Source organism: Terrapene carolina, unplaced genomic scaffold (assembly GCF_002925995.2).
Source record: "Terrapene carolina triunguis isolate 2854851 unplaced genomic scaffold, T_m_triunguis-2.0 Scaffold641, whole genome shotgun sequence".
Classification (NCBI taxonomy): domain Eukaryota; kingdom Metazoa; phylum Chordata; order Testudines; family Emydidae; genus Terrapene; species Terrapene triunguis.
This window is the reverse complement of record NW_020664992.1, coordinates 2,303,269-2,328,099: the sequence shown is the minus strand read 5'-3', so window position 1 is coordinate 2,328,099 and position 24,831 is coordinate 2,303,269. Positions and strand designations below refer to the sequence as shown.

Below are 24,831 nucleotides of genomic sequence, written 5' to 3'. Positions count from 1 at the left end.
GGGCAGGGCTCTAACAGTGAGATAGAGACTGGTGGGGATATATATAAAAGGTGGAGTGTGTGTGTAACACGGACAGACCCCAGTCAGCGGTGGCTGGGATTGAACCTGGGACCTCTTAGAGCTAAATGCATGAGGCTCTACTGCATGAGCTAAAAGCCATATGGCTCTTAGCTAAGGCTATAAAGTAAACTCATTAATCTCTCTTTAAGGGTACGTCCATACTACCCGCTGGATCAGCGGGTAGTGTTCGATGTATCAGGGATCGATTTATCGCATCTCATCTGGACATGATAAATCGATCCCTAAATCGACGCCTGTACTACTCCTCGGCAGGAGGAGTAAGCGTAGTTGACGGGGGAGCCACGGCAGTCGACTCGCTGCCATGAGGACAGCCAGGTAAGTCAAACTAAGATACTTTGACTTCAGCTATGCGAATAGTGTAGCTGAAGTTGTGTATCTTAGTTCGAACCCCCCTGCTAGTGTAGCCTAGGCCTAAGTGGTCTCTGTGCCACTTGATGGGACCGAACACCACACCCAGGCAGTGTGGGGGTTACATGTGGAGTGTAGGTTGGATACAAGTTAATTATTGTGGATCAGATGTAGATCTAAACTTTTATATCCATGCAGGGCTCTAGTGATCAGGATTTGGAAACCTGTGAGATGATGCTAGTTGGGCCTCTCCCAGGGAGCATACCTAAAGGCCTCAAGGAGCTGAGGGACCATCTGTAAATTCCTGAATATCTGTTTCTGAAAACCCAGCGCTCTCCCTTCCAAAATCAGACAGAGGTTTCTTGTGATCCAAATTCTCTGAGAGCAAAAAGGATCATGGAATCAGGATTGCATAAGAAACCACGGATTGTCTTGGGGGCATAGGTGGAAAGAAATTGAGAACCGAGATGTCTCTCTTCTAACACAGTGCTTCTCAACATCTTTCCATGCAGTACAGGAAAATCACTGCCGTTCCTTATTGCAACCTCCACGCCACCATCCTTTGCAACTGGGATTGTGGCAGGAAACCATTGTTGTTGCCCCCTCTTATAGTTACAGTTCTGATACCATCTCTCCCTGGTGTCCCTGTGTTTGTGACTCTGATGTTTGGGGTGGGTGGGGGATGTATGTACCCTTTTAGGTTTCACCCTGGTTGTAAAGATGCCTTGAGGGGTTTCTGATCTGCGTAGCTGGGATGGCTCTGAGTAGCTGGATATTTAAGGCTCTTTCCTTTGTGAGGTTGGAGTCTCCTCTCTATCAGATTGAAGGGGGTGTGACAGGTTGAATCACAGAAACCCTCTTGGGAACTGCCAAGTGATGTGCCAAGAGTACTTCTGCCCCTGCTTTCCCTGCCAGCTCAGAACCCCAGCACCCTGTCTTGCTGAGCCAGACACGCCTGTCTGCTCCAACACAGACCCAGGGTCTGAATTACTTGCCCCACAGCTGCAGACTTAACTGAAAGCAGCTTACAGAAGTGTTCTTGTCTTTAACACTCAGATGCCTAACTCCCAGTGGGGTCTAAAACCCAAATAAATCCATTTTACCCTGTATAAAGCTTATACAAGGTAAACTCATATTTGTTTGCCCTCTATAACACTGATTGAGATATGCACAGCTGTTTGCCCCCGGTATTAATACATACTCTGGGTTAATTAATAAGTAAAAAGTGATTTTATTAAATACAGAAAGTAGGATTTAAATGGTTCCAAGTAGTAACAGAACAAAGTGAATTACCAAGCAAAATAAAATAAAACACACAAATCTAAGCCTAATACAGTTGAGTACAGATAAAATCTCACCCTGAGAGATGTTTCAATAAGTTTTTTCACAGACTGGATGCCTTCCTCGTCTGGGCACAGTCCTTTCCCCTGGTACAGCCCTTGTTCTAGCTCAGGTGATAGCTAGGGGATTCCTCATGATGGCTGCCTCTTTTCTCTGTTCCACCCATTTATATATCTTTTGCATAAGGTGAGAATCCTTTGTCCCTCTGGGTTCTGTGCCCCCCCCCCTTTTCAATGGAAAAGCACTAGGTTAAAGATGGATTCCAGTTCAGGTGACATGATCACATGTCACTATAAGACTTCATTACCCACTTGCCAGCACACTCGTATACAGGAAGACTTTTTTACAGGTAAAACAGAGCCATCTGCAATCAATTGTCCTGGTTAATGGGAGTCATGAAGATTCCAAACCACCATTAATGGCCCACCATTTGCATAATTACAATAGGCCCTCAGTTATATTTCATATTTCTAGGTTCAGATACAAGAGTGGTACATTTATACAAATAGGATGATCACACTCAGTAGATTATAAGCTTTGTAATGATACCTTACAAGAGACCTTTTGCATGAAGCATATTCCAGTTACATTAGCATATTTTCATAAAATCATAGAGTGCAATGTCACAGGGGATGGCCCAGCTTGTCTCATTCTCCCCTTCTGCTTCAGCACTTTGATCACCTGCCATGCTTCCTGCTGCTGTCATGGAACCTTGATCAGCTCAGCACCTGTCTCTAAATGTTGAGTTTCATCTCCTCCAAACATGGCGGCTCGCTCAGTGCTGCCTCACCGGGGCCTTTCATCTGCTGATGCTTTCCCGCATCAGTGACATAGCTAACAGCTCTGCTTCCGCATGCCTTGATTCTCAAGCCCTAATAAGCTGGGTTTCTTCCACTGTAATTGTAAACTGGGAATCATCATTGAGCAGGTGTTGCTAAGGTGGTCCCACAGGGATTTGTTTGTGTATAAGCTGCAATAAAACATCCATAGCTGGCCTGCATCAGCTGACTTGGGTTCAGGCTGCAAGGCTATTAAACTGCAGTGTAGACATGTGGGCTCTGGGACCCTCCCCCTCACAGAGTCCCAAAGCCTGGGCTCCAGCCTGAGCCTGAATGTCTATGCTGCAATTTTATAGCCCCCCACCCTAAGCCTGGCAAGCCTGATCAGCTGACACGGGCCAGCCATGGGTGTTTGATTGCAGTGTAGATGTACCCTGGTTGTCCCTAGGCTATTTAACACTTTTATCAATGACATGGAAGAAAACAAAATCATCAAACATAAAGCTTGGAGATGATCCAAAAATTGGGGGAGTGGTAAATAATGAAGAGGACAGGTGACTAATATAAAGTGATCAGGATTGCTTGGTAAATCAGGCACTAGCAAATAATATACATTTTAATGTGGCTAAATTTTATGTATACTTCTAGTAACAAAGAATGTAAGCCCTGCTTATGGGGTGGGGCACTCTATCCTGGGAAGCAGGATCTCTGAGAAAGTTTTGGGGATGGGAGGTGGATAATCAGCTGAACATTAGCTCCCAGTACAATGGTGTGGCCAAAGGGCTAATGTGAGCCTTGGATGCATAAACAGGGGAATTTTGAGTAGGATTAAAGACAGTACTTAATTTGTAATGAAAGAGGTGCTGGGGCTCAAGCCATTTTTTTTTTATTTTTTTTTTACATTCATAACTGATGCAGCAAGCCTAAATGTGCCGGGGCTCAGCCCTGCAAGCCGTAGCACAAATTAAGCACAAAGTAAAGAGGTTAATCTACTTCTGTATCTGCAGTGGTACAAGTGCTGCTGGAATACAGTGTCCAATTCTGTTGTCCACAATTGAAGAAGGATGTTGAAAAATGGAAGAGGGTTCAGGAAAGAGCCAAGAAAATGATTGTGATCGATTGAGCCCCTCAAGGCTATTCAGCTTACCACAGAGAAGGCTAAGGGATGACTTGATTAGTCTGTAAGTACCTACATTGGGAGCAACTGTTTAATAAGGGGGTCTTCAATCTAAAAGAGAAACATATAATATGATCCAGTGGCTGGAAGTAGGAGTTAGACAAATTCAGACTGGAAATAAGGCGTAAATTTTTAACAGTAACTAACCACTGGAACAATTTACCAAGGTCTCTGGTGGGATCTCCGTCACTGACTGCTTTCTTTAATCAGGACTGGATGTTGCTCTAAAACATCTGCTCTAGGAATTGTTTTGGGGCAGTTCTCTAGCCTGAGTTCGACAGGGGGTCAGTGGATGATCACCGTGCTCCCTTCTGGCCTTGGAATCTGTGAATCTACAAACCTCAGCTTCTGAGGGGCACCCTGCATGATGGAGTAGCCTGGAAAGTGGGAAATGCCTCGTCTCCTGCTAGTGTCCAAATTACAGAAGGGGTCCTGAGGGGACTCTGGCTGGTGCTTTCTGTCCCCATAGCCCTGGCCTGGGAGCAGCTGAGCACCTTCCCCTTGCTCTGACTCACCAGGGGCTGAAGAGCTTCCAGTTGTGCTCAGAGGAGGGACTGCGGAGGGTATGGAGTTCACTGGCTACCAGAGCAGGTGTTCTGAGCCCTGAGGGAACACTGAGCAGCTACTGTGCATGTAGGGTGACCAGATGTCCTGATTTTATAGGGACAGTCCTGATTTTGGGGTCTTTTTCTTATATAGGCTCCTATTACCCCCCACCCCTCTCCTGATTTTTCACATTTGCTGTCTGGTCAACCTATGTGCATGAGCCCAGTGCAACCACTCAGCGCCCCCACCTGGGGGGCTCCTAGCCCCTCTGGCAATAGCCCTGTGTCCCCTTAACCTTGCCCTGGAACCCCCTCCCCCACAATGCAGATGTTCCCCCTGCCCTGCCTTTATGGTCTGTCCCTTGTCTCCAACATATCCTTAAGCCCTCCTACCCCTTTGAGTTTCCCCATTGTAGCATCTGATTGCATTTCTGGGTGGATTTCTGACCCAGCCAAAGCACTCACCAGAATGCTGTATTGAACCTCCCACACTTTAAGGGCACTTTTTTTTTCTTCCTTCCATCTGTCTAGCAGCAGCATTGGGTCCATGTAGGACAAATGGATGCAGATGTCAGGTGTGTGTATGTATATATGGGTACCCTTCACTGCACTACCTGGGCAGCACCAAACTGCCCCCTCTTCCCATCACAGAGGTTTTCATGTTTGTTTCTTCCCTGCCCCACCTGACTGATGTGTTGCAAATCAGATTTGCATTTAAGACAATCTTCTTGTGTCCCACCTAGTATCCTGTTCCCAGTCCCCTTTGGCACCCAGGCCCCATTTAGCATAGAGAACCTGTTGGACTCCTCACTGCTTCCCAGCTCTCTAGATCCTTGGCAGATTAATGAACCCAGGGTCAGCAGTGTCCCCCCACCCCCTTTCCTGTATGCCAGAGGAAAATTAAAAACCAGCCATCTGCCCCAGATACATCTGCCTTCTAGCAGGGCCTGCCCACTTGGGTCAGCTGGGAAATTAGGAAGCCCCCTCTTCCAGAGCTATAATTGTGGCATCATGCTGTTTAATTGGTATTGCTATAATTCACTACTGGCCATCCTAATTGATGGCACCTGTAAAAGCTGTGCTGACAGCCTGGAACCAGGTAGGTAAGGGGCATTTGGTGCCATGTGGAGGCTCTTACACAAAGTGTTTTCCGCTATAGTCAGCCATCTTGCTTTACACTCCTTCCCTACAGATGCCTTTTGTGATTAACATCATGGGGCGAGATTGGAATGGGGAACCTGTGCTTTGCCAGCTAGTTACCAGATCCTCCCAGATCCCAGCCACTGCTTCTCCTCCTCCTGCATCGGTGCCAGGGTGAACTAGACCCATCACAAGTCCCCTCACTACTCCATTCCAGCAGAGAAGGATCAGACCTATCCCCCTCCATCTTGGCCCCTATTGAGGCTCTCAGGCACAAGCAAGCCCATATCTAAAGGCTCCTCCCTCCAGCCTAAGGGGGAGGAGCTACTGGCCCCAGATCTTAAAAGATTTCAGAGGACAACAAATGAAAAAAACAGGGACGGAAGTGAGGGTCACAGGGATCCAGGAGGGGACACTGAGCAGAGAACCCCGGACAATGCCCACTGTTCCTCGAAGGGGTCCAAGAAGCCAGTGTGTGCGGTCCAGAGGAACTCTGCCCAGAGACATGACTTTAAGGAGGATCGGAAACAGTGGCAGAACACCTCCCCATCCAGCTTCCTCCTCCAGGTAAGGCGAAAGGCCACCTTGGCCAATGCTAGGAGGAGGTTGATGAGGAGGTCTGGTGACTTTGTGGGGACATGGATGGGGTGTGCATAGAGCAGGTGATGTGGGGAAAACTGCAGCCAGAACCTGAGGAGGTGGTTCTGGAGGAGTCAGAAAAGGGGCCGCAACTTGGCGCACTTGAGGTAGATGTGTGCCAGGGTCTCGCTTTCGCCACAGAAAAGGCAGGTTTTGGAGGAGGGGGTGAACCGTGCCAAGTATGTGCTAGTGCTCATGGCTCTGTGAAGGAGCCACCAACTAATATCCCCAGCAGCCCATGGGACCAGGGCGGAATATAGACTGGCCCACCAGAGCTCCTCACCTCTACAGATGGTAGGAGGTCCTGCCACTTGGTGCTGGGACAGAACACGGGGTTGAGGAAGTGAAAGATGTGGAGCATGAGTGTAAACTGCTGTTTCCTAGGTGGAGTTCGGAGGCAGGCTGGCTGCAGGTCATGTTCCTGGCTCAGGTGGGGGTGGCGGGGTGCAGCTAGGAAGGCTTGCGGGGGAGGGACCCAATGGTGAGGTCTGGAGGGCTAGGGGTGGGCAGGTAGCACTCTCTTGCAGACCCTGCTCAAGGAATGCATGAGAGGCAGGCAATAAGGTTGCCCTAACCTCCTGGAGTGTACATCAGGGGATATGAGGAGTGGCGAGTCCCATGCACCAGCTGAACACTGGGGGGTCCACCCAGTCCCTCCAGTCGTAGTCCAGGAGGCCTCTGATCCTGGTGGAACCAGCCAGGACCAACTTCCAGCACAGTGAGGGGGACTCTGTCACCTGCCCCCCGAGAAGGGTGTGTGTGTGTAGCAGTGGCTCCGCAAGGAGGTCTTCCCCCTCAGCAGCCACTGCAGATCTGGTCACTGAGACTAGCTTTCACACTCCATATTGGCAATGCAGACCATTCGGGCTCTGGGGGATTGGCCAAATGCTGGGAAAGGTGGGTGGGGGCACTCGCACTATTTTAAGGCTGCAGGAGAATATTTTTATCACCCATGAAATGTCTCAGACTCTCTGAAACCTCCAGCACCAGAGGCTCAGAGATTGCCTATGCCTGGCAGCAGATACCAAAGACCTTCCTAGCTTCATTCTTATTCACCTTAGAAAGACTTTCTTCCCTGGACTTATAAGAAAGGCTCTTTCTCTTTTCTAATAGAATATCCCATCTCCCCCACAGCCAGCCCAGTCCTGCCCACCCTACAGAGCCCTGAAATGGGACAAGGACCCCCAGCAGGAGGAGGAATGCGAGGAGGGGAAGGGGAGCTGGATCAGTTGTGGGGTGTGATTTGTCTCTATAGCATCAGGACTGTCTCCTGCATTCCCAGGTTCAAGTCAGTATTTCTGATGTAACTAAGTGACAACATGGCTACCAGGAGAGCTGCAGGCATGTGTGAATAGAGGGAGGGTTGGGTCCATTTCACACTGGTGAAATTTCTGGGGATGATAGCTCTGGAGCATGAAGACCTCTATGGGTCTAGCCTGTGCAACAACAAATAGATTCCCACACACACTGCCCCTACCAGTCTGCCACAGCCTTGCCCTAGAGGGACCCTGTCTAAGGGGAAAAGGGGAGCTCAGTCTCTATGGCCCACTCAGTCCTCTGCCTCTCTGCTGAAGCTGCCAGTGTGGGGGCCATTAATGCTGTTTGGGGAGGTGGTTACCTGATCTTCAAAACTCATGTCACACAGGGGCTATTCTGAACAGCCATCAGCTGCGGAAGACTAAAGGGTAGCCACGGAGCCAGAGCCCTGAAGTTAAAGTGATGGCCTAGAGGTGAGGTTCTGTATCTCAAGATCATGAGCTAGCCAGCCCTCCATCCAACTCTGCAATGAGATGGAAATGATGGGGTATGGAGAATAAATGTGAGGCTCATTGTGAAAGCACAATGAGTTGATTTACAATGGGACTGGGGCAGGATGTGAAAGGAGGCAATGAGAAAGTGGAGAATGGGGGGCAGTGGATGGAGGGGCAGCAGAAACGGGAACATGAGGAGGGAATGGAGAGGGGCCATCGGGTCACCTTAAGGATCCTGCTATACTAAGGATCCTTGCAGGTTGGCTTCCCAGTCACTGCTCCAGGAGCCCCATTGAGATGAACAGTACAGGTGGCCCTTGCAATATTTCATGTGGCCCCTGCTCTCTGCAGCAATCAGATGGCCCTGGGCACGACAGACATTTAATTACTGATGCTGCTTCCCCCTCATGAAATTATTGAGGGTGAGTTGATATTTAATGGGGACTGGGGCAATACGTATGCCGTGACAGATGGCCAGGTATTAATTATGGTGCAGTGGGAACGCAGCCACATGGCACTCCCTGCTGGGGCAAGTGGCCCATCAGTTCTGGGGGGGAGGGGAAGCAAATAGCTGATTTATTTAATGAATTGCATTTACTCCAGACGAGCCTGTGTAATTCACCAGAATGTGTTACACTGAGCAATGGTAAAGTGAAAGCAGCTGCTCAATCAGCATCCATGTCCTTTCTCACCTCCCTGTAACCCCCTCACCTCAGTTCTGATTCACTGCCCCTCTCCTCCATTCAGCAAGAATCCTTCCCTTTCCCAGGTTCATGGCTTTGAAGATGGAGTTCTCCATGCTCCCACCTCAGCCATCCTGCAGTTCAAACCCATGTCATGATGGAAAGTCTCTTTTAGCTCAAGCAATAGGGCCCTGTACCATGGGAGCAGAGGTCTATCCCTACTGTAACTTGCTTTGTGGCACCTGTGTGTTTGGGCTTTTTTTGCTCCATGCTTGGCAGGAATAAAGTGTAACTGAAGGCAGCACGGGGTGGGGTGGGGTGGCTTCACATTGAACTATTGGAGATTTTCTATTTACAATATATTATTATTTATTATTATTATTAATTTGTATTACTGAAGTCCCAAGGAGCCTAGTTATGGTCCCAGCAGTTGAAGCTGTTCCATTCTATCCAGTAGAGGGCAGTGCTGCACATATACTCACTGGCTCATTACAGTATTGTCATTCCTGTTGTTCAGACGGGAAGACAGAGAGACCTGAAGTGCCTGAGGTCCTGGCAATTCAGCCAGAGTTCCTGGCTCCCACTCCTGCTCTGACTTACCCTCTCGTGTTCCTGAACTGTCAGGTTTTCCCCTATCTCATTGCACATGAGGTTACCCTGATGGGTAGGTACTTTTAAGAAATAAACTGTCTGAGGCATTCCCAACTCCCCTTTCCCCACTCCTGTCCCAGAGATGCTGTTACCATCTCACTGGAGGTGTGTACCAGATATTCTGCCTACCTTTAAACAATTGGGGACTCCCTAATCTGTGCCTCATTGGCACCAAAGACAGTAATGTCTCTGTTATGGGGTTGGCAGTGAAGAATGCACTGGAATGGGGATCGTTAATGTGAATCCTGTTCAGACCAAGGAGCGGGATGGCTCCAATGGAGCTCTTACTGGAAATTGAATGGTGGCCTAGTTAGGAGACTAGTTCTAGCAGGGGAAGGTTATCGGGGTGGTGGGACCCAGTGGGCTCGCTCAATTCAGACTATAGGTGTGATGTGACCAGCTGCAATGGTTCCAGAGGAACTTGCATTTCACCCCATTTGGATCTGACTTACAGCCTCGGTGACTAGGGCTGTTTTACAACACATGGCTGGCTGGTGGTGTCAGATGTTTGGCTGCGTGTGTGGGATTTTTTTTGTATGCTGCCCCAGCTCTGCGCAGATAGCGGAGACAGCAGACTTTGATTGAACTGCCCAATAAATTCACAGACTTGGTTTTCAGTGAAGGAACTTGTTCAGGTTTATTGCTGACGAAGCATGATGCTAACGCCCCGGCTCAATGGTTACAGCTATCCCATGTATGCTTGTGACAATGGACTGGCTCAGTTAGTAGTGGGACTTTCCACTATCCCCTCGGCCAGACCCCAACACCCCCCCCCCCCAGATACCTTTTCATACCCCAATATAAACAAGTTATGTATTGCCCCTCTGACGTGGTTAGGTGCCACCCTCTGACGTGGCTCGCTATCACCCATTACCTTGTACCTGTTAGTTCGATTGAAATATCTTTATTCATCATCCTGACCTTATCTTTAAGATGGGTCAGCATGTTCCTCTTATCTATGGGGAGCGTACTTGTACCATTCTTGGTGTTAGAATGTTCTGGTACTGCCCTTTTGGAATGTTTGCGTGAGTGTTTTGTACCTAGCAATTCATAGGAATGAGTTTTTCAGCAATATTAGCCCTGTTTTTGCCCAGGCTAATTACAGATTTATTATAGATTTAATTACAGAATAATATTACAGATTTTGTGAGTAGGCCCTGCCTCTAGCTCACAACCTGACTTTGCTTTATATCAGCAAAGTTTTGACAACTACTTTAGACCAGGCCTCGGGCCTCATACCAGGCCTCTAATACAAGGCCTTATGTTTCGGGCTCTCTTTTTACTACAGCTGGTGCTGTGCAGAGCTAACCATCTCCTCCAAGAGAGACATTGGAAATTGTGTGGCATTGGGGGGTTTAGTAGCTTTTACTAAAATTGTGTTGATTTACAAGAATAAAGTGAATTAGAGGAACTTGATTTCTATGCTAATGGCTTTGGTTGAATCTCTGCTCTGTGATCGCCTTAGAACTCTCAAACGCAGCAGGATTAGGCCAGCGTTGGATTGGAGACAGTTTAGGAACATTGTATGGGTGCTGCAGGAAGAAATGTTGGTGACTCAGTAGGAGGTGCTCTCCCCTCTGACTTACCTCAGTGCCCCCTCCCCCACAACATTGTGATCACTAAAAAGAACAGGAGTACTAGTGGCACCTTAGAGACTAACAAATTTATTAGAGCATAAGCTTTCGTGGGCTACATCCCACTTCGATGTCTTTGCTGTGTGGCAGCGAATCTCAGAGCCCAAGTCTACAGACTCGAGCTCGCAGGGCCTGTGCTACAGTGCTAAAAGCAGCTATGTAGATGTTGTGGCTTGGGCTGGAGCTCAGGCGCTGAAACACATTCCCCTCCCTGGGCTTCGGAGCCCAAGTTCCAGTCTGAGTGTCTACCCAGCTGTTTTTAGCGCCGTAGCACGAGCCAGTCTGCAGACCTGGGCTTTGAGATTTGCTGCTGGGGGGTTTAAAATGCAGCGTAGACATACCCCGTAGATCCTGTGGAATCTCTCCATAATGTTAAAGGGGAGTTCACCTGGCCAGATTCCAACTCATTCTGCCTGCTTTAAATCCCTCCTCTGGTTTCGTTCAAGTGCTTTCTTCTCCACATACTGTCCCAAACTGCTGTGTAGTGTTACTGTGCACTGTTGAGCAGCTGCTGCATCCCTCACTAGGGGGTGCTGTGTTTCAGAAGTGGGTGAAGCAATCCCTATATTTTGATATATCCGTTACCTGCTCCCCTAGGGAGGTTGTGAGTTTGTATTTCAGGGATTTGAGATCCCCACAGGAAAGCTACCTGAAAGCACTAAGAATTATTATTGTGATTTAAGCCACTGAAAGTAGCTCACTCCATCCCATCCCGATTCCCATCCCAGCTTCCCTTGGTGTGGTAAATGGCAGCCTCTTTCCAACTGTGGAGACCCTAGGGGAGTTTCCGCTGAAAGGAACATACTTTGGGTGGGGGAAGAGTTATGTGGAGCCTCATCTGAGGGATTTGATCGCATCACATTTACAGGATTTGAGCACCCCACCATGCGATCCTGCAAACTTGCAAATCCCTTCACTTATTTACAGGCTTTGGAGCCTGGTTTTTAATATGCTAAAGACCCCAGCGGCATCACAGCCTGCTCCACTTTGCAAACATAGGCATAATAGGGCCCTTGGGCCTGTTGTTTGTTTCTGTTTGTTATGAGGTTTTCCCCTTCACTTCATGCCCTGAGATCACATTCATGTGGGAAGCGAAAAACCAGCTGCAATCTGTATTCTCAGATACCAGGCGAGGGGTGATACTTTAATGTAGGATACTGTAATCCCCTGCCCTGGATTCACAGGGCTGGGGTAACATCCCCTTTGGAGATGCCATTGTTTACTTTCTGGGAGGAGATGCTGCAGATTACAGCTATATCAGCTATATTTCCCGCCCTGGGCATGCTGGATGTTAGCTCTGTAGGCACCTCATGTTGCTCTTGGGGTTGCTGTTGTTTTTTTAAGATGCTGGTGGCAGGTACTGCTGGCTAGATGGCCCCAGAATTTGAAGGCTTGTCTTTAGCCATAACATGGGTGCAGTATGGGTAGCAAGCCTGCCCTCCACACCATCCTATCCATGCACCTCAGACCTGCCTTGGATGCCTCTTTGTTGCAATTTTTAACAGGGGGACATAGAATTTTGTTGGCAGCTTTTTTTGTGATGTAGGCACCTGTCCCACTTGGAGCTGGACTGAGACGCATCCAACTTGTTTCACAAAAGGGCCACTGACCAGGCATTGGGCAGGAATGGCTTTCAGTCGCTACTGATGTGGTCTGGATTTGAACAGGTGATGAAATGAAATCCTCTGTGTCCCAAAGAACTTTTCTATGTGGTTTTGTAGTGCTGTATCAGTATATAAACTAATAGTTAAGGTGGTACAACCCCCGATGGATGCAATTATACCTGTATCAAAGTGTTTATACCCCTAGCCCCTATACTTAGGGGAATAAGCTGTACTAATATAAGCACCTTTACACTCTAGGGGCTGTACCACTTTAACTAGATCAGTTTACTGGTTTATAGAATCATAGAATATCAGGATTGGAAGGGACCTCAGGAGGTCATCTAGTCCAACCCCCTGCTCAAAGCAGGACCAATCCCTACAGATTTTTGCCCCAGATCCCTAAATGGCCCCCTCAAGGATTGAAGTTACAACCCTGGGTTTAGCAGGCCAATGCCCAAAACCACTGAGCTATCCCTTATAGGGGTGTAGAAGCTGTGTAGACCAGCTTTTATTCACCCAGACTCCAGTGAAGCCCAGGAACTCTTGGATAAGCTCCCCAGGGCCTGGCTGTCAAGTCGCTCTTCCTCCTGAATCCTCATCTCTCTTTCTCTTCTGTGTGCTGTCAGGAAAGACTAACTGAAACCTCTTTCCGTTCCTGTTGTGGGGAGCACTGGCAGCTGATGCAGGCAGATAGAATTATCTGTATCCACACGCTGTGCTCTTTATACTGCAATCCCAGAGCCCAACTCCCATCCCCTCCTCTGCCTGTTCTTAAGCTTTTCTATTTACAGTAACAAGTATAAAATATTTACACAAGCTATAAAGGGATTTCCAGCCCCTGTTGGAGCGCTGATATTAAATAATAGTGTATAATAAAGCAATAACAGGTGCATTAACCATTTGGACTGTGGCCCATTTCTACCCAAGCTTTTCTGCATTGATATTAATAAGATAGGCATTTTTGACAGTTTCTGAGGTCTGGAATTCTGGGGATGAAACAACCCCAGTTTTTCTATTTTTGACAATTTCCATGTATCGATTCCTTGGGGATTTCACATCCCCAGTTCCTCTTGATTTCAGTGAAAATGGGCCAGAAACAGAACCCAAGGTTCAAACTCCCACAACTTCTGGAACATTGGGGCACTCTGAATTTTAGTCTGAACATGGCCACTCGGACCCACCTGTGATTTTCTGCCCTCCCTTCATGGAAACCTGTCCCAAAGGGAGTCCACATTCAGGCACCCAGCCTCATAAGCTTCAGAGAAGTTGACTAATGTGTGCCAAGCTCTGGTGGCAGAAGGAGACAGTAGGGAATGTGATGATTTCAGATATAGGGGAGGCCCAAAGCCACACAATTGGGTCGGCACTCTGAATAGCCTCTGATTATGGGTCCAATCTAGGAGACAGTACTCTGCAGTGACATTCAGGTTTCCATTCTCATTCGCTCCCTCCCATCACGTCTAGGTTGTTCAGCCCACTCTGGCTATCTGCAAAATATGGATCTGACTCTGGAGTTCAGATTCCTTTAGAAGCCCAGAGTGCTGGGGCTAGGGCTTTTAGCTGGATTTTGGGGACTAGCCAAACTCAAGATTTTGGCTGCTGACCCCATGTTGAACTTAAACTACCAAAATGTTCTCCTGAGACCGTCCAACCAGCCAGCCCCCACTGCAGCCTTCGTTATTACCTCCATATTCTGCACATGATTCTTTTAGATGCAGCCTGACAACTGAATTAATGCCTTAATGTTCCTCCCATCAAGAGCTTAATTTCCATCTGGTCTCCCTAGCGTGCAGAGCTCCTGATGGGGAATATTCAGACTCTAAAAGATTCTGCTCTGGAGAAGTGACTTGTTTGGGGATTTTTGCTGATTGGGCTCAGTGTGCAGCCAGAGCATTCCTTTCCTTATTAATATGGAGATCTAGGGCGAGTGACAGAAGTTGCAGTCATTTGTTTGAATACAACGCACATGTTCACTCTAGTACTAGCAACTCTTGTTTGTTTTTCATGAACATTTGTATAAGGGAAGTCTTGTTGCACAAATACTCATATGAATACATATTTGCACAAGTATTCATGCTGCAAGTGTTTGTATGGCCATCTTGAAACCTTTACATGAAATCATCCTGTCAGGGAGCAGAAATTATGTGCTATGACACAAGTGAGTGCCACCATTAGCAAGTGCAGGGCCTGCTGGGAAAGGGCTAAGTGGGTACTGGTAAGTGCTGACTCGCTGAGGCAAATGACTGGTTACTGCACCTGAATGTCAAGGAGGTGGGAGGAGGCCCCTATGGAGAGAGGATCTAGAGTGTGGACTGAGCATTCCTGAGGGAGGAGCCTCACTTTCACCTGAAAAGATTGTAGGGAAATAGCGACCATCTTGCTGAGGGCAGTCTGTGCCATGGGAGATGGTGGCAATTTTGGATAAGGGCAAAACTTTGTGAATCTGAAAACAGAAATCAGAAAAATCACGTGAACCTTTTTTTAAAAAAACAAACAAATAAATATTGCAAGACTTCCAAAATCTCAATGGTTAGCAGCAGTGCCGCTGTCAGCCCAGGCGGTCTCAGTTTAATGAGAATATTACAACTGATGTGGAAGAAACGCCCAAAGGGTGAATTGTACAAGGAAGGCGATTTAATAGGTTTACAATGTCATGTGCCTTTACTTATGCTGATCACTTTACTTGTATATTACACTCCTTTCCTTCACCCTTCATCTGACTGTCCTTCTAGCTTGGATGGTCTTTGAGGAAGGGACTGTGTTTCCACCTGTGTCTGGGAAGTGCCCATCACACTGTTAATCCTACCACATTCAAAATAATATTAAAAGTTAAACATAACCACAAGGCCTTCCTTGCTTTTAAGGTACTGGCCTGGGATTCAGGTGATGTGCATTCAATTCCTGGCTGTCACACATTCCCTGTGACAAAATCACTGAAACTCTCTCTGCCTCGGTTTTTGTTACTATCTTGTCTAGCTAGTTTGTAAGCTCTTCAGAGCAGGTCTGTTTCTTTGTGTATGTACAGCATCTAGCACAATGGGGCCCTGATTTGAGTTGGGGTAGGTAGGTGCTACCATAATACAAATAATGGTAAGTCAGCCCTGCAGCTAAGCAGATGCAGCTCCACTGACCTCCGTGAATTTGACCTGTTATCTCTATAGCCATGTGAACCTTGCTGATTCACTTTCACTAAGATATTATTAAATAAAAAAACAACCTTAAAGCTTTAATTACAGGATATGGACCCCATTTAATATTTAGATAGAAAAGAAATACTTGAAAATCTAGGACTCAATGGTTAGGCACTGTGGTCAGGGACTACTTTTAAAAAAATAATAGCAAGTGTAAGTGCGCTTTGTATGAGGCTTGCCAAGGCTCTCTGTAACTGAGATCATAACAAACACTCCACCTCTGCCAGAACCAGAAATTGCAAGAAATATGTCTCTGCCAATAGCCTCGTTAGTCTCAACAAGATGCATCAGCTCTGGCTTCCAGCAGATAATTCATAATGTTCTCATCCAAAAGTCCTGATAGCCAGACTCTTGCTCTAACCATTACAGCTACTGCCTCCCCTGTTCCAAGGGCAGCTATAACCTCTGTGGTAGGTCCTTCTCCCCTTCCCCTTTCTCGGGGTGTGTGTGAATTGGAGGTGGGGAGCCAGGGTAGGTTGTATCCAAGGCTGGATGGACATATTACCAGGTGTCTGCCACATGGGTAGGAAATCACATTGCTAGTAGTAGTCTTATATAACATTAGAGTAATATCAAGAAGGGCAGTTTCTTCATTGGAGTCAATACAGGTAAATGGTCTGGACTTCTGCTGTAAATTGTTGCCTTGGCTGCATTTCCTTTTTGTCCTTTCAGATTCATGAAGATCTATGATGCCCAGCAGCCTATGTGAAACGGTAGGGGGAGGTTTAACAAGGCCCCCTGCCTATCTCCAAATCCCTGAAATATGCAGTAGATGCACTTTTACCTCCCGTAACATAAAGACTCCACCAGACAGGTAAGCTGTGCTGGGAACTGGCTTCTGGGTAAAAACGCAAGCCACTGCATTGTGGGATAGTATTGAGGGGGCTAATGCTCCAGTGCATGTGTCCATCACATGCATCATGTTGGGAAGAAACCACTGTAGATGGCACCAGTTCAGTCAGGCCTGAGCTCAAGACCTTGTCCTGGGTATTACAACCAATCATTATGACCAATGCATGCAGAACATCTGGATGGCTGTGAAACATAGTACAGATATTGCATGGTGAAGGTGCCCATCCAGAGGTTTGTAAGTACAGACATGGTTTTCATCTCTGCCTCCCTCCTGCACCCTTGCACCTTCTGATTGTCTCCACTTGCTAACTGGATTTAATTGTTATTGGCTGGTCTAATTATTTCTACTTGTCATCTGTTTGGTACAAAATCACCTCTGTGTCAAGGCTGCTGCGCCCACCTGCCTATTGAATAGAAAGCAGTAGCCCCATTAAACCACTGACCTTTAGCCCTATTCAAGTACCTATTGCCTCTTGTCTGACAAGCAGCTGGGTATGCCTCAGGCAGGTGGTTAATCACAGCCCTTCAACTCTGCCTGGACTCAATGCCCTAGTCTCTGTTACCCAGAAATCCATGGGGCTGCTACTGCTGTGCGGTGGGAGGCAAGCAGGCAATGTGATGCAACAAAAATCCAAATCTTCACCCTCGTCCCTTTTTAGCACGGCTGTCCCACTGCAACCCCAGTGTGAGATTTTAAAAGTGCCTTCAGCTGATTAAATGGTGACGATGTTCTCTGAGTCCAGGAGGGCCGCTTTGTTACATTTACTGTGGAATTATGCAGCTGTCACAGCAATTGGCTTTGTAATCTGTAACCGATATCCGAGCCCAGTACTGCAGTGAGAGAGAGAGTGTGTCCCCAAGCAGCCCCTAGCTGGAGATGAAGGGGATGTGTCTAAAGCCCCAGTGAGGCCCATGTCAGTGCCTCATTTGCATACAACTTACTATTGCTACTATGTGATGGTTATTTGCCCAAGATGGGAAGTGCATTTGGCCCCCGGAATGAGCTCCTTACAGCAATTTCAGACGAGCAATCTGTAATATCGGAGCTGATTGAAGCAATTTGCAATCCATTAGCAGGGAGCATCCTTAAATGAGACGTTTTACATGTCACTCAGCCCTCGTGTGAGGGGGCCTGTTTTTTTCTCTGTTTTTAATCTGGAATTGATAGCACTACTTAAAATGCCAATGGGGAGATGGAGCAGCTCTCCTCAAAGCAGGAGTGGAGGGTGTACATCTGAAAAAGGGGTGGCATGAATGGGAACCTGCACCCTAGAAAGATGGCGTGAGGGGCTAAATAATATGCACTGCAAAGCAGAGACATGGGAAGAGGAGCTTCCCAAAATGGGGCATGGATAGGTACAAAATTCACCCCCTCCCAAAATGGTGATAGGAGGAGCTACAGAGTGTGTCTCTCAAAAAAACTGTTGATGAAATACTATGGAGCATGCACCCAGAAGTGGTGGGATCAGAGCACATACCCGGGAGCACCAACTCCAAAGACAGACATAGGACAAGGGCGATCACCACCTTAGCCTGCTCTGCTGCACAAATACATCTGGGGTTCTGTGCGTCATGCTGATACAGGGCTTGTGCCATGTACTGTGAGTGTTACATGTTTGAAGCTATATAAATGCTAAGTTCTATCATTATCCTGCAGCATCCAGAGCTTGCTGGGGAACTAGCAGGGCAGTTTCCAACCAGTGTGTGCATGTGCACGTGCATGTGTACACACATTGGGCCTGATCCAGGCCCATTCAACGAACTGGAAAGACTCCCATTGACTTCAGGCTTTGGATCAGGTAGCACGTACACACGTGTACCCAGGGCCACCCAGGGGAGGGGGGCAAGTGGGGCAATTTTCCCCAGGCCCTGGGCCCCGCAGGGGTCCCGCAAGCCCTGGCCCAGCGGCGGTCTGGGTCTTCAGCGGCATTTTGGCGGCAGGTCCTTCAGTGCTGCCGAAGACGCGGCGCATCTGAAGGGCCCCCTGCTGCCGAAATGCCGCCGAAGACCCGGACCACCGCTGGGTCAGTACAAGCTCCACAGCCAGGGCCGGAATCGGGTCCCGCGCCCCTAAGAGGGCCCCGCAACGTCCCGAAGGAGCTGCCGCCGAAGTCCCGCTGCTGTCTTCGGAGGAAGGTCCCTCCGCTGAAGTGCCGCCGAACGCACCGGCAGCTGATTGAGCTGCCACCGAAGTCCCGGCACTGTTGGCGGCGGCAGCTCAATCGTTGCCACTGTCTTCGGCGGCATTTCGGCGGAGGGACCTTCCTCCGTGGCAGCGATTGAGCTGCCGCCGAAGACAGCTGCAGGACTTCAGCGGCAGCTCCTTCGAATCGGGCCCCGCGGTGCCTAAAGCCGGCCCTGGCCGCAGCTCCCCCGCTTTGCCCCAGGCCCCCTGAATCCTCTGGGCGGCCCTGTGTGTACCCTAGAAGTGTGTGTGTGTGTGTGTATGGCTGGGTGTATACAGGCAGAACACTGTGTTAATCTTTGTATACAGATGTGTTGATCTGTGTTGTTGTTCTGACCCTCTGTTTACCAAGACACAGTTTCTGCACCGCATGCAATCTCTAAAGATGTGAGAGTACATTGCAGTAACCATTCTCAAGGTGACATGTAGCAGAGTCCTGCATCTGAAAGGAAAATACACAACCCCTTGTCAAGCACAGAGGAAAAATGCACTAGGCAACCATTGCTACCTCCGAATCTCATTGCAGTAGGGGATCCATCAAGATCCTTGTGTTGTTGATGTTAGAAACGGGATGGATATGTCCTATTTGTGCTGACCTAGTGTCACAAATCTGACCTCACTAGGACATCACCTTTAGACTACATAGGGAGTACATGCATGTGAGTCCAATTGCTCCACCCCACCTCAGCAGGTGCTGGAGGGTGTCTTTCTAGTGGGCTGGCACTCAACTTCTGGCTAGGGCTGCTTGTCTGGCTCATCCCCTCTCTGTGTCCCCCGTGATGCCAACAAACAGGCCATAGTCTGCAAAAGGGGTTAAGCAAAAGAAAGGCAAAGCAAAACCGGTAAGCTGCTCCTTCAGGTTGTGGCCTCTTTTACTTCAGAGGAGCCCTGGGAGTATCAGTGTCCACTGGCTTCCAGTGCAAGTCTCCGCTCTTTTCTCCTACACCTGAGAGATTCTGCACCTTCCTTCTGGCTGTCAGTTCTCTCTCCAGGTCTGGAGAAGCTCACCAGTCTGTTTCCATCCCAGGGCTCCCCTGGTTCCCTCTTTTTAGCTCCTCCTCCAGTTGTGGCATGATTTGTGGGTGAGGCCACAGCCACTCTGGTCCAAATAAGCTCCTTACCCCCTTCCATGCTAGTGCGGGGTTTATATACCTTATCACACATAGTGACTTCCATTTCCTCCAATTTGTACATCATCTCATCCTGGCCTGAGCCTGAGCTGCCTAGCCCTCATCCAAACTCCAGTCTTCTAAGACTTTCCATCCTTTCTGGGAGGAGACGGAAATAGGGAGCTGGTGCCATCAGCATACAAGACACGTGAACCCATGTTTCTTCCCAAACCCCACCCCCCACTATAGACTTTGAACTAGAGGGAGTGACAAAATGGAACCCTTTGATCCCAAATATACCCTACCATCTGCAGAGCTCCAGCAAATGCCATGGGCTGAAATCCAAGTAGAGAAGGCTTTGTGTTCGTTCCCGCCACCACAATGGATCCAGCTGGTGTGGCGTGAACTCAATCCAGATCTGAATGAACTCTGCAAAGAAATGTGTAAAACTCTTCTCAGTGAGGATCACTAAACTCTTGCTGCTGGGCTCAGACAAAGTTGTTCACCACCCAAAACCATCCTTAGCCTCCTGCATGAGCTTAAACCACTTCTTGCTGCAAAAGATCAGGTTCAGATGGCTTCTGCCATTGAAATCTAGTGCTGCTCCCTCACGCCGCTCCAGTAGCGGGTTATCTAAATACCATGGTGATGTGAAGACTAGACCTTAAAAATCACCCTGACACCAAATACATTATTGGCTACCCTGGGGAAATATGGGAGTTTCCCAGGGGCTATGGAAATTAGACACCTTCTCTCACGTATCAGAGGGGTAGCCGTGTTAGTCTGAATCTGTAAAAAGCAACAGAGGGTCCTGTGGCACCTTTAAGACTAACAGAAGTATTGGGAGCATAAGCTTTCGTGGGTAAGAACCTCTCTTCTTCAGATGCAAGAAGTGAGGTTCTTACCCACGAAAGCTTATGCTCCCAATACTTCTGTTAGTCTTAAAGGTGCCACAGGACCCTCTGTTACTTTCTCTCTCAATTCCCTTAGGTGTCCCACAATGGCTTCTGACAAGTCTCCCAGACTGTGCTCCTGGAAGCTGGGCTCTGGATTGTGTGATGTGTACTAGAGGGTATTGCAGCTGAGTCAGTCTAGCAAAGTGCCAGTTCTGTAGCAGGGCAATGCCCCCAGCTGACCTTAACATAATTTGGCATAACTAATGTGACCGGCATTTTGAATCTTCTGTGCTTCAGCCTATCCAAAGTAACCAAGTTGGTCACAAACAGATGAGATTTCTAGTGTAGATGTGGCCAGTATGGGCCATAGTCATCCCTGGTGTCACTCCTGTCACTTCCACAGTAGGGAGGGATGGACCCATGACCTAGCCAGACTTCAGGCTTTTGCTTCCTGACAACTACATGAGCATGGGTGATTTCGCTTGTTTTCTGGCATCAAAAGCCATAACAGTCCCTGCATCTTAAGCAATAAAAGCCCAAACTTGACCAGACATTGCTGCCATTTGCAACCCCCATTGCTGCAAAGACTCTAAATGTCCCAGCAGTGAACAATGAGGACTCTGTTCTGAATAGCTGGCATTTAAGTGACCCTCTATCTTCGGCCTGTGTGGCCACAGGGGTCACACAGTTTATGGGAATGCTTAAGAAAGTGTCTTAGACTGTTAGGGTGGAAAAACAGCCCTGTAAAAATGAGAGCTTTTACTAGCTTCTAAGGAATTACAGAGCTGCATTGCACAGCACCACCAAAGCACCTCCAGCGACTGCAGTACTTAATAGACCAATACGAATTAAATTGCCTCGGATACGACAGATGGACTGTGGTTCCAGATAAAGAAGCAATTTGCAAGCAGAGGGCTGCCTAGTCTAAGGAAATAATGTTTTTTAAAAAAGTGCATGGTTTATGGGCTGCTAAGAAAAGTTGTTCCCTGAGACAGATATGGTGGTTCACTCTGCCTGGTTGTTGCACTATCACACCACCATGACCCAGTGCTGTGACAGTGCAGCATGGATGTCTCCGGTGCTGCAATTTGCTATGACAGAGCCACGGTAGCCCTGGAGGTATGTGGAGTTGCTGTTAAGGCTTGCAGGGGAGTCCCCATCAAAACTGAGATGGAGCCATTAAAGCCAGGATATGTGGCATCCCAAAGGGCTGAAGAGCCAACTCTTAAGGCAGGAAGCCAAGTATTGTCTGAGAGTGCGAAAGGGGCAGTGGGGATGGCTGATGGCTTGGGCGATAGGGTATGGAGCCTTTCAGCATTGGGACAACCAACTGAATCCAGCTCAGGCTTATAGAAATAAGGGGACTGATTGTTCTCTCACACCAGTGTAACTTCAATGGAGCAACCCCTGATTCCCAGTAATGTGAGAGAGAAAGCCAGGCTGTAAAAGGTGTCACTGTCTGCTGCTTGTTTGGTGGCCTCACATATGGAACAAATTGGAGGATCTCAGGCCATTTGCGGGCTCAGTGGCATCCCTGGCACAATTGTTGTCCTTGCTAGTCATCTCAGTAGGGAGGCAAAGGAGTCTGTGCATGACAGGGTGGAGGAGGCCAGGGACCCTTTATCAAACTACCCACTCCTAACACAATAGACTTCACAATAGACATCTAGCTCTTTTTCATTGATTATGCCTGGTGTGGCACCTAATGCCTAGTGATTTGGGCACTGCAGCAAGGGAGAACAGCCTGTATTTTCCTCATGTTCAGGAGGTGAGCAGTATTGAACCCGGGGCAAAAGAGCATGGTGTTGCATTGTGTGGACTGGATGCATCCCTGCAATGTACGGTAGTACTGTACTATGCTGTTTGTGCTGCCACCTGCTGGCTGTCCAAGGTAACTTTGCTTTCCCCTTCTAAGGTTCTTCTCATACAACTTAGGGAACTAATCAAGGTCTGACTCCGCTCCAAAGGGCTTCATTAGGAATTGAGGACATGCAGCTCCTTGCAGGATTGAGCACACAAAGGATAACTGAAAAGCTCCAGGACCAGTAGTGGTATGGGTAGTGAACTGAATCCCTAATGGTTGGACAATACAAGTGCCAGGTATAGGTGCAACATAATCATCTAGTTCAATGTTATGATGTAGCTCAACTGTTGTTCCTAGGGTCCTGCAATGCATGGAGACTCCAAACACAGGATCTGTAGAAATTGTATATGCAGCATGCCTAGTATGCAATGGGTGCATTGGTGAGGGGCACACAACACAAAGGCTGTGCACAGGTATCTTCCTCTGTGCCAGCTGTCTGGAGACTCACTAGGGGAATCCTGCACTTTAACTTTGATCAGAGGTCCCTCACTGGGCTGCTTAGCTTTGCAAAGTTGCCCAGGATGGAAGCCCACTTGGGTGTTCCTCTCCCTTGAAGTAGCTCAGTCTGCAGAGAGGTTCAGATGATTGGGTGGGGTTGGATGGAAGTATTGCTGCCCCAGCCTCTGCAATGGCATGGAAGCAGCACAGGTGAACCTGATGCTTTAGGCAGGGATGTAAAACCACAGCCACTGAGATTGGAGTTATATTCCCACCAGCCTCTCATTATCCTGTGGATAATCCCCTTCAATTTGGCTAATCACAGTGTGTTTTTGACAGGATTGCATGGAGATTGGGGGGAAGTGAGGGGCAAAATCATAAGGTTAGAAGGGACCGCAAAGGTCTTCTACTGTAACACATAGGCAAGATGCAGAATTTGTTGTGTTTAAGACAGATAGCTATCCAGCCTCCTTTTGAAAACCTCCAGTGAAGAAGCTTTCACAACCTCCCAAGGTTGTCCATTGTCCCACTATTCTTACAGTTAGGAAGTTTTTCCTGAAATTTAATCTAAATCCCAGCTCCCCAGTTGGCTTGTTCTTGTTACATGGACAGCAGGCAAGTGACCCATGATCTGCTTTGTGCTCTGCTTGGGCCAGAGTCACTGAGCTGCAGAGAGGGAGATCTGGGTCTCATGAGTCATGCACCCAGTAGCCACAAAAGTGATGGGGTGGTGGCATGAGCAGAGCAAGTTCCAAATTACCCCCAAGATGCCTGTGAGGCAGGAACTGCAGGTGCCCAGATAATTTACATGTCTGTGGATGGCACCAATCACCGCTGACAGTTTGTCATCTCCGCTGAGTGGAAGCAACCCCCCCCCTTTCTTTCTGTCACTTTCTCTTTAAATCTTCCACTCTTCCCTGTCATCTCTCTTCTGTTCAGGCTCTCTCTGTCTCTTCCTTTCCTCTGTCTCTATTACATCTCACACATCCCTCCTTGCAAGCTTTCTTTATCTGTCCTTGCATTTTCTCATCTCCTTTCTCTTCTTCTTTCTGATTTTGTGGCTCTTGCTAGTGCTTTTTGTTCTTTTTCCTTTCCCTCTGTATCTTGATCATTCTTCTTTCTTGTTCTTTCTCTTTCTTGTCCCCTTTGTCACTTCTTGTTCTCTGTTCTCCTTTCTCTCTTTAATTTTTCTCTCTGGCTCTTGACCCTAATGCATGCTGACTGCAGCTGAGTGAGCTAGACCTGCCCAGTGTGGGCAGTGCCCCTGCCAATACTTCCTCCGGGAAAATATTTTCCTGGATGTTGGCATAGCATTTGGACAGCTTGCCTGGTCTGTCGCCCCTCGGAAGAAGGATCCCTGTCCTTCCTCCCCAGGCCCACATCACATCCCAACCTCTTTGGAAATTGAAACCATCCTTTTTTTTTTTTTTTTAAGTGGTGAAAACTCTGGTGCTGTTCGTTTAAAAAGAAGATTGAAGAAACATGAGCCGAGTTTTCTTTCAGTCAGACGCAGCAGGTGCCCTTAGCTTCTGCTTAATGAAAGCAGAACACCTCATCCTAGGAGAAAGTGGTGCCTGAACACCAAGCCATTTTGCAAAGGCATGTAGTCAGGTGGCTATTAGATGAGGGGTGAGCACCCCTCTGCTTTGTTGACAGCCTAAATTTCATTGCTGGTTTGTAACCACCCTGGGTCCTCAGCAGGGCTTGAACCCTTTGCCTCCAGTGCTAAAAGCAGGGGGTGCTACCCCATGTTGTGCCTATCCGCTCTGCATTAGCACCTGCTACTGCTCTCACTGGCAGAGTGGCCTTGGGGTAGTAAACCTATGAGAGAATTCCTGGGAGGAAGGCTTGTTTCAATATCTCTGTAGCATCTCCCTCACAGGGCCTCTCTTGACTTCTGTAGATCCAGCAGTTCCAGGAATG

The 24,831-nt window shown here is 48.1% G+C and overlaps 1 protein-coding gene across 3 annotated transcripts in view; it reads left to right on the top strand.

The window, feature by feature from the left end:
• ASIC1 (acid sensing ion channel subunit 1) overlaps window positions 1-24,831 on the top strand; it is a 147,010-nt gene that overhangs the window by 15,467 nt on the left and 106,712 nt on the right. For 2 of the 3 annotated variants that reach the window (XM_024214737.3, XM_024214736.3), the window contains exon 3: window positions 16,237-16,378. The gene's annotated coding sequence lies outside the window, so the exon portion shown is untranslated. Of the gene's footprint in view, window positions 1-3,718; window positions 3,731-16,236; window positions 16,379-24,831 lie in introns of those variants that run through there. The other variant, XM_024214738.3, reaches the window with a different exon arrangement.